Genomic DNA, 11,763 nt, shown 5'->3' with positions numbered 1-11,763 from the left:
AAAATCATTGACCCGTGGAATCCCATGTCACCCTTCACAATATGCGTTTTCACATCAGCCCGATGTTTCGAAATAGCGCGCTATTTTCTGACTTGGGAAATTGGAAAATATCTCGAGCTTGGATTTTTATCGGGCTGATGTGAAAACGCCTAAGGATACTAAATACTGAGTATACGAAAGTGTGATCTATCGCGATAAATCCCTACGGTGGGTCTGCTCGTAGGTACCAACGGTATACTGAGTACATACTAGAAAATTGAGTCCCTAATTTCGTGACCTACCGAGCGCGAGCACCTGCAACGAGCTAGCTACGAGTCGAGTTATCAGTCTACGTACGGATAGACATACTAGTAGCTCGCTCGTGGGACGGCCATACGCTTGTGTACTTTGGTGATTCTGCTGCGCGCCTACTTTTTTGGACCATTTGTCGTGTACAATGCGCTGCGCTTAATTATGCGGGGAGCTGATATTTTGAGAACGTACACCATCCTCCCGGGGCGCGCTGCTGGAGCTGGAGGAACGGATTGTTCTGTAAAAGTTACATCTAGTTTGTCGGCCATTTGACAACGGTTGATTTCATCAGATGATGGTGAGGCCGTAGTGATTCTGTATATTTCTTTTAAAAAGATGTAGACTTGTGTGACCTTGAACGTAAAGTTGTATTTCGCGAGTTGTGATTTTTGCGGCCCGCTACCCATGGCTTAACACGGGAGCGTCACCGAATGCCTAGCGACCGTGGAAGCGGTACGCCGCCGCGCGACCACCTCTCTTCCATGGTGCTCCACAGTGCATGGACAACTTATCGTATCGCCGGCGGCTTCGCTGCACCAATCCAAAAGTCAGGGCCAGGGCAGGGTTAACCCTTGTCTTCTTTCTAGTTTCTGAACGATATTTACCCATGAGTTCAAAAAAGTTATGAACTTAAAAGGGCAGGTACTAATTTCTCCAGGGCAGGTCCCATGACTGACATTTTAGCAAACAGAGAACTAACCCCGAGGCGCTGTCTGTAACCAGTGCCGGCCGGTGCAGTGTATAGTACGGTACCACTCGGCATCTTGACTTTACCTATTGATTATGGAGGTGTATCCTATTACCGAACGATTTTTATTTAATTTCTCCAGACGGGCAACATTATGCTTCAAGTTAGCTAAAGATCTCCCAGAAGATAATTAAAATTCTGATAAATTTAGCTGTATCAGTATTATTTGAAAACTAAGCCACGCACTTTACAAAATCTGTATTTCAAATAACCCTTCCACAAAAACCGTGTCTTTTTACCGACGCAAATCGTATTGTATTTACCGAACATGCCCCCTCTGTATGGGGAAATTTAGGCATTGCATTTTCGGTCAATGTTATTAACGCAGAATAACAAACATCAACATTTCAGCGATTTTTACTAAAATTTTCTGTTTTTTTGCTGCAGTTTAGCAATTTTCTGCACCGGCCTCCCTTGGGAGATAACAGCGCGTGCGTAGTGCAATGGATGCGCGCGTATACGAGTTGTTTTAACGGGCTTCCATTGAAAATGTACGCGTTCGGTAATAGGATACTGTTCGGTAATAGGATACCTGCCTATACATGTAGATATGGATGTAACTAAACAACTGCACGCAATAAGTGGGGACATTTGGGCCATGACTTAGTAACGGCTACTGTAAAACACGATATTTTTGTGGTATGAAATTTTCGCGAATTAGAGCTGACGGCCTTTTTCGCAGCGTGAAATTTTGGCGAGTTGCCTTTAGTCTAACAATTAACATTAAATGTGTAGCAGTTAGGAAGTAGAATCTATCTATGGGTTAGACAAGAATTTTCACATGCACGTTAATTTTGCAAATCTTGGCTCTCGTGGAATTCGCGAAATTAAAATGCATGTGAACATTCCTCGTTCTACAGTATTCTGCAGTTACACCATACATACTACACACTGCTAACTTTGCCAAATCTCCGCCCTTGCACACATACTGTACACGTATGTCAATGCACTGATGACCAATTTGTCAATGAACATTGTATATGTAGTGTGGTATACAATTGGAGCTGCAAAGAGTACAGTGTATGTACAGTTGTAATTGTGACCAAGTGTATGCAAGCCTTCTGTGCATTTGTAGGTCTTAATGCAATGTAAAGCACCCATTGATTTTATACATTACATATTTCATGTATCTCCATCAATTTCACTAACTTGACATGATTCCAAGAGGCTATGCAATTTATTGTACAATAAAGGAACATTCACATAAAATTGTATGTCTTTGCACAACTGCATGGTTGCATCCACAAGGTTTGATTGTGACATCATTCATTAGAATTAATGTGTCATTGAAAGATGGCATTATTCTAGACATGACCAGATTACAATGAACATTGTTGTACCATGGAGCTCCATGGTTGTACATCAGTTTGTAGCTCCAGTTGCAAAAAAAAAAAAAAAAAAAAAAAAATGTTGAATGAATCCAGTAGTTTCAGTGTACATTGTATGCTCAATCTGGTTTGGTTTCACACACACATGCACACAAAGGTATTGCGTTTGAAGGGCAAGGAAGGAGGGATGTATAAAAATGTTGAATGCACATTTGTAATTTAGGACCCAGGATAATGTTGATACACGGTGTACAATATCATGTACCAATGTATCTTATTTTTTACTACATGAGCAAAATTTTCTTTATTGTAGAAATTCTAACTCATCATCACATTTTAATTACATACTGGGATGACCCACTGTCAAGCTCTTTTAGCTTTTTGGTCTTCCTTTATTCATTGATTGAATTAATTTTAGTAAGTGAAATATCAGTCAAAATCATGTCTGCACTGACACTGTACGATGGTACAAACTGTAACACCACACATGTACAGTTTATTCGCCTAGCTGTCTATGATTGCTATATGCCAAAACCATTTGTTTTACTCTTTCTTTCTCATCCCATCCTGTTATATTTCATTCTCATTTCTCTAGCTAGGATCATCCAACACTTGACAGATATTTCTGTGTAGAGTTAGTATTACTAACTGTCAATCAATCTGCTCTCCAGATCAGCCAGAATTGGTCAATGATTAACTCTCTGGCATTGTTTACTCCATGAAGATGTAGGCATTGTAAACAGCATACAACATCCAGTGTACAAGGTTGTACAGGTAGCCTTGAGAAGGAAGTTCAGGTCTCATATGAAATGGGTGAAAAAAAGCAACAAAATTGTGTAAAATGTGGTATGAAATAATTACCATGCATACTTGGTCAACATGCTTAGTCACAGTAGCATTAATATACATGTAGTGATAGGGAAAAGAGCCAGAGTCAAATCATTATCACTGTAATCATAGGGATGATGGTAAAAAACAAACAAACAATAGGTTTAAAGAATATTATGCTTGCACTTTTGTTTGTAATGTAGGTGAATTTTGTTGGTAAAGATCAGACAAAGCCCCACCCCACTTTGCTAATAATGCTATAATATAGTATTGGTCCACATAATACTGGTGTGACAAATAATGAGAGTGTCACTAGATAGCAAAAAAATGGGTTTAGGTAGAGTACGGTACCTCGAGACTAGGTTTTGTTTTGTTATATTGAAATTACTTTTTCGTAGTCAAAGAGATATGATTACAGAAATATGTAGTCAATGACTTTGGGACCTGAATTTTTTTCATCATCTTTGAATTCCATTGTAACAGTGTTAACAGTCCTGAGTGTTAACACTACTAGTCACACAGAATCCCAAAACACAAGACAGGATTTCCCCCATAGACAAAGCACAGTAGGCAGCTGTCTGTAGTGGGTAGAGTCTCCTCTACATTGTATGTTCAAGTTGTATGATGGAAGTAATGCTTTGCATTCCTAGTATTGACAACTTGCTGTCTTCCAGGCTCCTCATGAATCAGAGAAATGTGAGTTCTTTTCATTTTATCTACTATTTGCATTTCATCATCACATACAATTGTACAGCCACACAATTTTCTGCCCCCCCCCCAAAAAAAAAAGATAAAAAAACATTAATACTGAGTCAAATAGAATATTAACAAACATCATGCACCTCTAATGTGTAAACATAAGTGCAGTACCTTGGGTCACATCCAAATAGCATTTAAGTGTACAAGGGTCACAAGTCTTGACTCAATAAGCACTGTTTAAAGACATGACAACCCTCATGCATTCTTCTATTCAACAAAAACTGACAACATTTTTTTGTGTGTGGGGGGGGGGGTGGGAGGAGAGGAGAATGGGATAGAAGTGACTTGGCCCTTGAGCACAGGGATTGGGAGTGGATCTTTTTGTCTGTGATATGTGACATACAGTAGCATTACTAAGGATGTCTGAGCTATACAAATTGTATTTTTGCAGCTTTCTTCGCTCTGTTGACTAAGTACTGTAAAACGATAAATTTTCGCGTGCATTTTAATTTCGCGAATTTCGCGAGCGGCAAGATTCGCGAAATTAAAATGCACGCGAAAGTTCTTGTCTACGCTATATGCATTGAATGCCGGTGGCAGTTCGCGAAAATTTCATGCGGCAAAAAAGGTCGTTGGCTCCAATTCGCGAAAAATTAATGCCGCGAATATATCATGTTTTACAGTACATCATTGTCATTCTGCACTGTCATCAGAACTGAGCAAAATAAAAGTACTGAGAACGTTTACTGTGATGAATGCATGTCTCCCAGTACAAGAGATAATATCAGAGAACATAACCTCAGAGCAATTTTTGCCATTAGGATAATACTGCTTGTGCCTTGAGATGCAGTTAAATTTGCTTAAATCTTTTTGCTGTAAATGCATTCCAAACATATGTAGTGAAGGCATTTTTTTTTTTTAATAATCCTGCTGGTAATGGAAACATTTATTTATTGTTTTTGGACAACTGTAGCACTGTTAAAGAATATACTGTGAAATGAGACATTCACGGATTGGAGCCAGCAGCCTTTTTTGAGGCATGAAACTGTACAGTAGTCTACTAATATGATTTCTCTCCTTTTAAACTGGGTTGGTGTCAGTCCTCTAAACCCATAGCACTGTCTTTATCGATAGATTAGGTGGTGGTTGAGGTATTGGTAAATAATGTGGATGGGCACAGGAAATTTTTGGCATTATATCGCAACCAATGCCATTTGTTCACATTTGTTCACATGCAAAAATTTTAATGTTGCTCTGGATCAGTGTTTAGTTTTTATCATATTTGGGAAATATGTTATAATGTGATCTGCAAAGTGTTTGATATGTGTTTAATCCATATATTAAGATGATACTGTCACCTTTTTTTTTAAACAAAGAAAGGGAATATGGTCTGATCCTATCATCATTTTGTCATATAGAGCTATCATCTTGGATTATTACTTTCCCGCACATACTTGTCATCAGGACCAGAATGTCTTCACTGGATGAAAGTCTTACTTTTTTGCTGGGTACATTATAAATGGATGAAAGTCTTACCCGGTACTTTTTTTGCTGGGTGCATTATAAATGAGATTAGCATTTTAGTGTGTCCTCAGTGATTCATCCACTCCTCCATTTTTGATCCGGGTGTGGCAAGATTGACCTCACTGTCACAGCATCTCATGCTCTCACACCTACTTACCACCTTGCCTGAAATGGGGCATCCTCCTTCAAGCAAACCTTCCCAAGCTCCACCTGTCTCTTTCATGTCTTCTTTGGTTTTCTTCTTTTTTCATGTCTCATTCACTTCATGATTCTTCTTGCATAAAGGCAGTGAACTTGGGAGAAATGTGATCATCATTGTGATTTATTCACCACATACTGCAAAGACTGTTTAAGTCAAAAGAGCTGGAATGGATGTTCCAAGTTTAGCTTGAATTCAATGATCTTGTATTAATTTAGTATGCATCAAGGGAGCTCCAGTTGTAGGCAATCTTTGTCTTGATTTTTCTCTAGTGTCACATATGCCAATATATTGCCATTCTCGCCAAACAATTTCAAGCATCTTTGTATGCAGTCATTGTTTTTAATGCAGACCAGGTACATATAGAGAAGTATAGCAGGTCATCAATCAAGTTATAATGTGCTTGTATAGTTGTGTGTATGATTGTCATGTCACCTCACTGTAGTGTCCATAGACCTGGATGCAGAGAGGATGATGGCCAATGGAAGAACCTTAAGACCTCGTGGGACAATCGTCACACATTGTGCTTGCATTAGGAACCAAGTTTCGTAATCTCACAATCAAAATCAATAGCTAGCGGCTTCCCCTTTTCACTTGGTCATTGTAGTCAGCAGCACGTTCTGTCCTTGTTTGAATCTAGTCCCTTTGAGGGTGACCCAGGGAGACAGCCTTTGTAATGGTCAACTTTTTTTACTCTCTCTGACTCTCTTTGTCTTTTCTTCAGTATCTACCATCTTAAAGAGCATAGCAGACAGTTGGAGTCATTGTCCAGGGGAGAGGAACAATAAGCATTAAGGGCCTTGCTGGACAGATTGTGAATAGACAAGTATGTATAATTACTCTAACTCCAAGGGGAGGCTACTTTTTAACTGCAGTATCACTCTACCGTGACAAGTTTATGTTAGGTACATCATATACTTGTTGTATTTAAAAGTTTCTGTCATGTATTTAGTTAAAATTTTATTTTTCTAGATTGAAGTCCTAGAACATTTCATTTTGCCATCTAGTTGCTGCTTTATTTTATAGAACCTCCTATCGACTGTAGCTCATTGTTGGAATCATTAAGACAAATGATGTATAATTGTGTTATCCCTTAGATTTGTAGAAACTCGGCTGTCTCATGCTATTCCTAGTACATGGTCTCCAATACAGTGTATTGCTTGAAAATATATAATTACACATAGAGTGTGCATGTCACAATATGTCAACAGTCTGTGTTAAACATTATGTCAAAGTATAACACATTGCCAGGTAGAGAATAAATCATTTTTATTCATACTAAATGTTTTATTAAGATTTTAATGTAATTTTCTTTTGTTGTGTTTGAGATTGTGGAAAGGAACCTCTGCACCATCTTTTACCCAAGGGAAACCTTTTAAGTATTTGACATTTCAGTCATTTTAGGAAGGTAACTCTACGGCTGGAACCTTTTTTCCCCTCTTCTTCTTCTTCTTACTGAGAGTACAATGTCTGTAATACCTAGGGTGTTTGTTGTGCAGACATACAAGTGCAGTCAAAGGATACTGAGATTAGAAATTGTGCAGTTCTGTAAATGGTAGGGGATTTCCAACCTGTTAAAATGTATGGTGAATTCACAGCAGACCAGTTTAGTTGTGTATTCAGACTTGTTGATTCAAGTTTCTGGCCTTCTTAAGAGCTGCAGTGCTCTGTGCACCTGCATTTTCAGTTCTCCCTATCACATATCATACAGCCAATATCAAGCGATATCACCTCTCGATACCGATATCCAATTGATCGCTTTTTGGATGTATACTTCCAGTTTTGCGGTTCTGGAAAATCATATCAAAGTAGTGTAGGATCTTTGATCGTACATTCAAAATGAACAGAACTCGTCATGCACAAGCAAACATGGATCTACCTGATGACCAATTTCGGAGAATGTCTGTGTCGCGATTAAAGGACTTTCTTAGTGAAAGAAATGTTCCTACGACCGGTAAATGAAGAAATGAACTCGAAACTCTTGCCAGGAAAGCCACAAATGTTTACTCTGTGATAGTGGAATGCATTGGGCCGCTTCGCAGAAGAATCCCATTTATCAAATGTAAAGTTACAGATTAGAAAATGACTATTATTCCCGAGATTATAAGACAGATTTTGATGCAATTTATGAATACTAGCACTTCAGTGTTCAATGTGCATAAAAGTGTACATTACGCATCATGCGTTCATAACTGGAATTTTATATTCCAAGAATTAAAGGTAAAAAAATAGAGCCCCACATGCCTTCAGATTTGGAGAGCTTGTATATATGCGATAGGGAGAATTCTTTTTCAGCAGGTGGAATTTGTTTTGGTAACACTAGTCTGCTGCAAGCTGCCGCCAAACTTTTTTCAAATAACATTCTGAGAAGAGAAAAGTTGTGATTCATTGGGACACTAGTCTATAAACAACAACTACAAGTTTGATAATGTAATCTTTCGGATCATGGACCCAGCCACTAGAAAATGCAATATTTACTCCTGTGTCCTGTATGGCCTTGTAGCATAAATTTTTAAACTCATGTTTTACACTGCAATACAAGTAGTTCACCGCTTTTGCACAGCCCATTAACTATCAAGAAATCACACTGTCTGTGCTGAGTACTGTGTCAATAGTATATTTCATTTGTAAATTATATTTCTTTGAATTTGTCATAACCCTCCCTCAAAGAAAAAACAACAAAAGAAGAAGGGAGACATACTGAAAGGTTTGTGGTCTTTGCTATCACATACCATATATTTCCTACTCGCAAACATCATAAGCAATTTATCATTCATCTTTTCCAGAAGTGAAATAGTGATTATCCTGATTCAGTATGGGTATGACTTCATTTATGATCTGGCAAAACAAGACCAAACAAAACAAAACAAAATAAAAAAAAACAAAAACAAAAAAACAACAACAACAAAAAACCCAAAACAAAAGTCCTAACTTTAGCATTTATTGGTGCCAATATGACTGATACCTTGGAAACAAAATAAACCATGCTGTTCATTGCATGGTGTTTGTCTTATGTAGGAAACAAAAAGCTATTATCTCTTTCCCATGTACATTCACCCTGTGAATGCATTACACGACTCATTTGTCATCACAAAGTGTGTAATATGCATACATTGTTGGTGCTGTACTTGGTTATAGTGAAACCTCATTAGATCAGTCCTTGCCTGGTGTTACTCATTATGTTTTATTACAGGGTGATATGTGTTCTTTTTGAGGCCAAGTTTTTAAGAAAAAAAAATAAATGGATTTTTTTGTCATGATGATGACAGCTAATTGCAAAGAGAAGATTAAGTTAAGTAGTAATCAATGAAATCTAGGTCTGTATAGTTCTTCATGGAGCATAATACCATTCTTATGAAATCGTAGGGAGAGAGAGAGAGAGTCTCTTACATTCACAGGTCACTTTGCATTGAAAAGTCAACAATGCATGTACATGGGATTAGATTAAGAGGATTTTTCTGTAGCTGATAATTGTGTAATTTTTGCCATTGGCAAGGTCTGGGATTTAATTCTGACATGATCATGTGACTATAGGGTCATAGTCCTCATGGGAGTTGCAGGTATCTATCTGATTGCTCTAATAGATTTGTTCTTCTTGTGTACCAAAATTAGCCTTAAAAAGGAGGGAAGGAAGAAGAATTGTAACACTGTGAAAACAGAGCAATATGTCATTGTCTGCTTGTTTTGAGAGATAGTTATGGTGTAAAGGTGTAAGTGATGCTGAAGGGGATGATCAAGAAGTCCCAACCATGGAGAAGAATGCCCTCTACTTTACCGTCAAGGAAAAACAAATAATACATCCAATTGCTTTTAGTATCAGCACAAATCACTGCTGCTAGGTATAGGAACAATTGCTTGAGCAATCAGCAAGAGTCTATTCCCTCTTGTACAGGGATATTTAAACTGGGTATTGAGCTGGTCAAACACTAGCTTCCTTTGATATCTCTCACAAACTACAGATGTATACCTATTGCCTTGGGCAGACAAAGAAAAAAAAAGGAGAAGGGAAAGTGAGAAGAAGGGTGTGGTAGCAGCCATTTAGGCCACTGTATGATCATTGTTCAGCTGCCCATCAATACCTCCTGGCTTGAGAATGACGGGTAGTTATGGTGCAACAAAAAAAAAAATATTTCTAGTGATATAATTGATTGTTATAACAATATTTGGAAATTTCAAATGGTTCTTTTTGGAATGAGTGTATAGTTACATCGTTGTAGCAGTGTAATCAATTGTTAAATGAGGAATTTAACTCAACTAAATGTGGATTCTGTGAATGCAGAAGTATTTTATAGAAGAATATCAGTGAAATTTGAGGAAAATCAGACAATCTATTAAAAAAGGTTTAATGACTTTTTCAAAGTTTGGTTGAAATCCTTGTGGCCATCATTGCTGGATAAGCTGACTACAACTGTCTGTGATGCTGCAATAGAACAATCAAAAACAAGGAAAAGTAGAAATTACGCGGTGCGTAATATATGTCCCCGCCGGAAGTAGCATTTTGTAGGAAAATGTACAATATAGGTCAAAAATCAAGGTCAAAGGTCAAAGAAGTCAAAGGTCAAAATTTTGTGTAGAAGTTTTGAAGCCCTCACCTAGTGCCATCACATAAAGCAAACAGAATCGAAATCGGGTTAGAAATGGCGAAGGAGTAGCATTTTGTAGCATTTTGATCACACACGGACGCACACACACACGGACACACACACGTATGGAGCCCGTTTCATAGTCCCCTGCTCGAACTCGTTCGGCGGGGACAAAAAAAAAGTATTAACAGATTTCCACAAGATGCAAGTTTTTGTGAAAAGTACACATTCCCTTGACAAAAGTTTGTTACTAGAATATATGTAACATATAATATTATTGTCCCTGTCTTCATAGTTTTTTGTGCCCATCAAAATGTTTGTGTAATTCAGTTTGACTACCATGAAAAATGTCACTTTGTTTATATATATTACTATATATGATGGATTTTGCAAATACAGTATAAGTTACTTTAAAACAAATTTAATTGATACAGTATGGCTGTAATGTTGAGAACTATGGTGATGATCATACCAATTACCATGTTTCTAAAACACAGATACTCGGTAATGATGAGCTATTGCCATTTTGTATAAATGTAACCACACACAAAAAAAAAAAAAATGTTATCCTACTAATGTATCTCCTTTTTTTTTTCAGGCAGTAACATTTCTGAGATTAGTCCAACTGGTGTGATGGGTTTTATGATAAGCAAGAATCTTTTATGAGTTATAAACAGCAATACATGTATCTACACACTTATTGGAAGTCTCCAATACATCACATTCATGACTTCAAAAAAGATTGATAATGAAATAGAGAGACCTGTCTATACTCAGGAGACCTACAAAAATAACTCAAGCACAACCACACTTTTATTCCTCGATTGCAAGTTCACACTAAATGAGGAGTTATAATCATACAGATGGTCATACAGCCACAACAGAAATGTGGCCACTATCATTTGGTACCAGAATCTTTTAGACAGCAGTGTCTTTGTACAGGTACAGTTCATAGGGCAGTAGTGACAAAAATTGTTGGGTATTTACTTTAATAGCTTCAGTAATGACCAGTATCTATTGTCTGTGTCCATTGCCCCATTTGTCCCTTGCAGAGAGAGAGGAGAGAGATTGTGTGATTCTTGTTTGGACAGCACTCGTCTTGTAGGGCTACGCTAATCCACTCCGCTGTTATAGTAGGATTGTCATGGCTGACTGAAGTGTGTACTCACTGCGTTGAATTGAAGATTTTACTGCTTTCTCCTTCCCTGTTGGGCAGGAGAGTTTGGGATAGGAAGCATGTTTGCCAAGATGGGAGCTGGGTATTTTAAGTACGGCACTTGGTAGCAATGTGTTATTTTTGGCCTGTACATTGATGGGAGTTCGTTGAATGGAATCTGTTTGAGCTTGGAGGTTTTGCAAGACATTGCAGAGTGAGTAAGTAGTTCTTTTGTGGGATTTGCTATTACTGTATGGATAGAGCAGCACCGATGCTTCAAATCAGTGTATAACCCTATGTTTAAGCAAAATGGGCTGAAAATTTTGGAAGTCTGAGAGGTTCAGAATAATGAACAAACAAACTTCCTTTAATTAACTGTTTTATCAGTCAAGTTTACAACTTTGACT

The 11,763-nt window shown here is 37.8% G+C and overlaps 1 protein-coding gene across 1 annotated transcript in view; it reads left to right on the top strand.

Annotated features, from left to right (window-relative positions):
* The first annotated feature begins 489 nt into the window (after window positions 1-489).
* Window positions 490-11,763, top strand: part of LOC139714016 (uncharacterized) — a 99,865-nt gene continuing 88,591 nt past the window's right edge. The window contains exons 1-2 of the mRNA XM_071625746.1: window positions 490-589; window positions 6,342-6,443. The gene's annotated coding sequence lies outside the window, so the exon portion shown is untranslated. The remainder of the gene's footprint in view (window positions 590-6,341; window positions 6,444-11,763) is intronic.

This window comes from Diadema antillarum, unplaced genomic scaffold, assembly GCF_040938485.1.
Source record: "Diadema antillarum isolate AM-2024a unplaced genomic scaffold, OU_Dant_1.0 scf00000045, whole genome shotgun sequence".
NCBI classification, from domain to species: Eukaryota; Metazoa; Echinodermata; class Echinoidea; order Diadematoida; family Diadematidae; genus Diadema; species Diadema antillarum.
The sequence above is the reverse complement of the archived record's forward strand: the minus strand, read 5'-3'. Positions and strand labels throughout refer to the sequence as shown.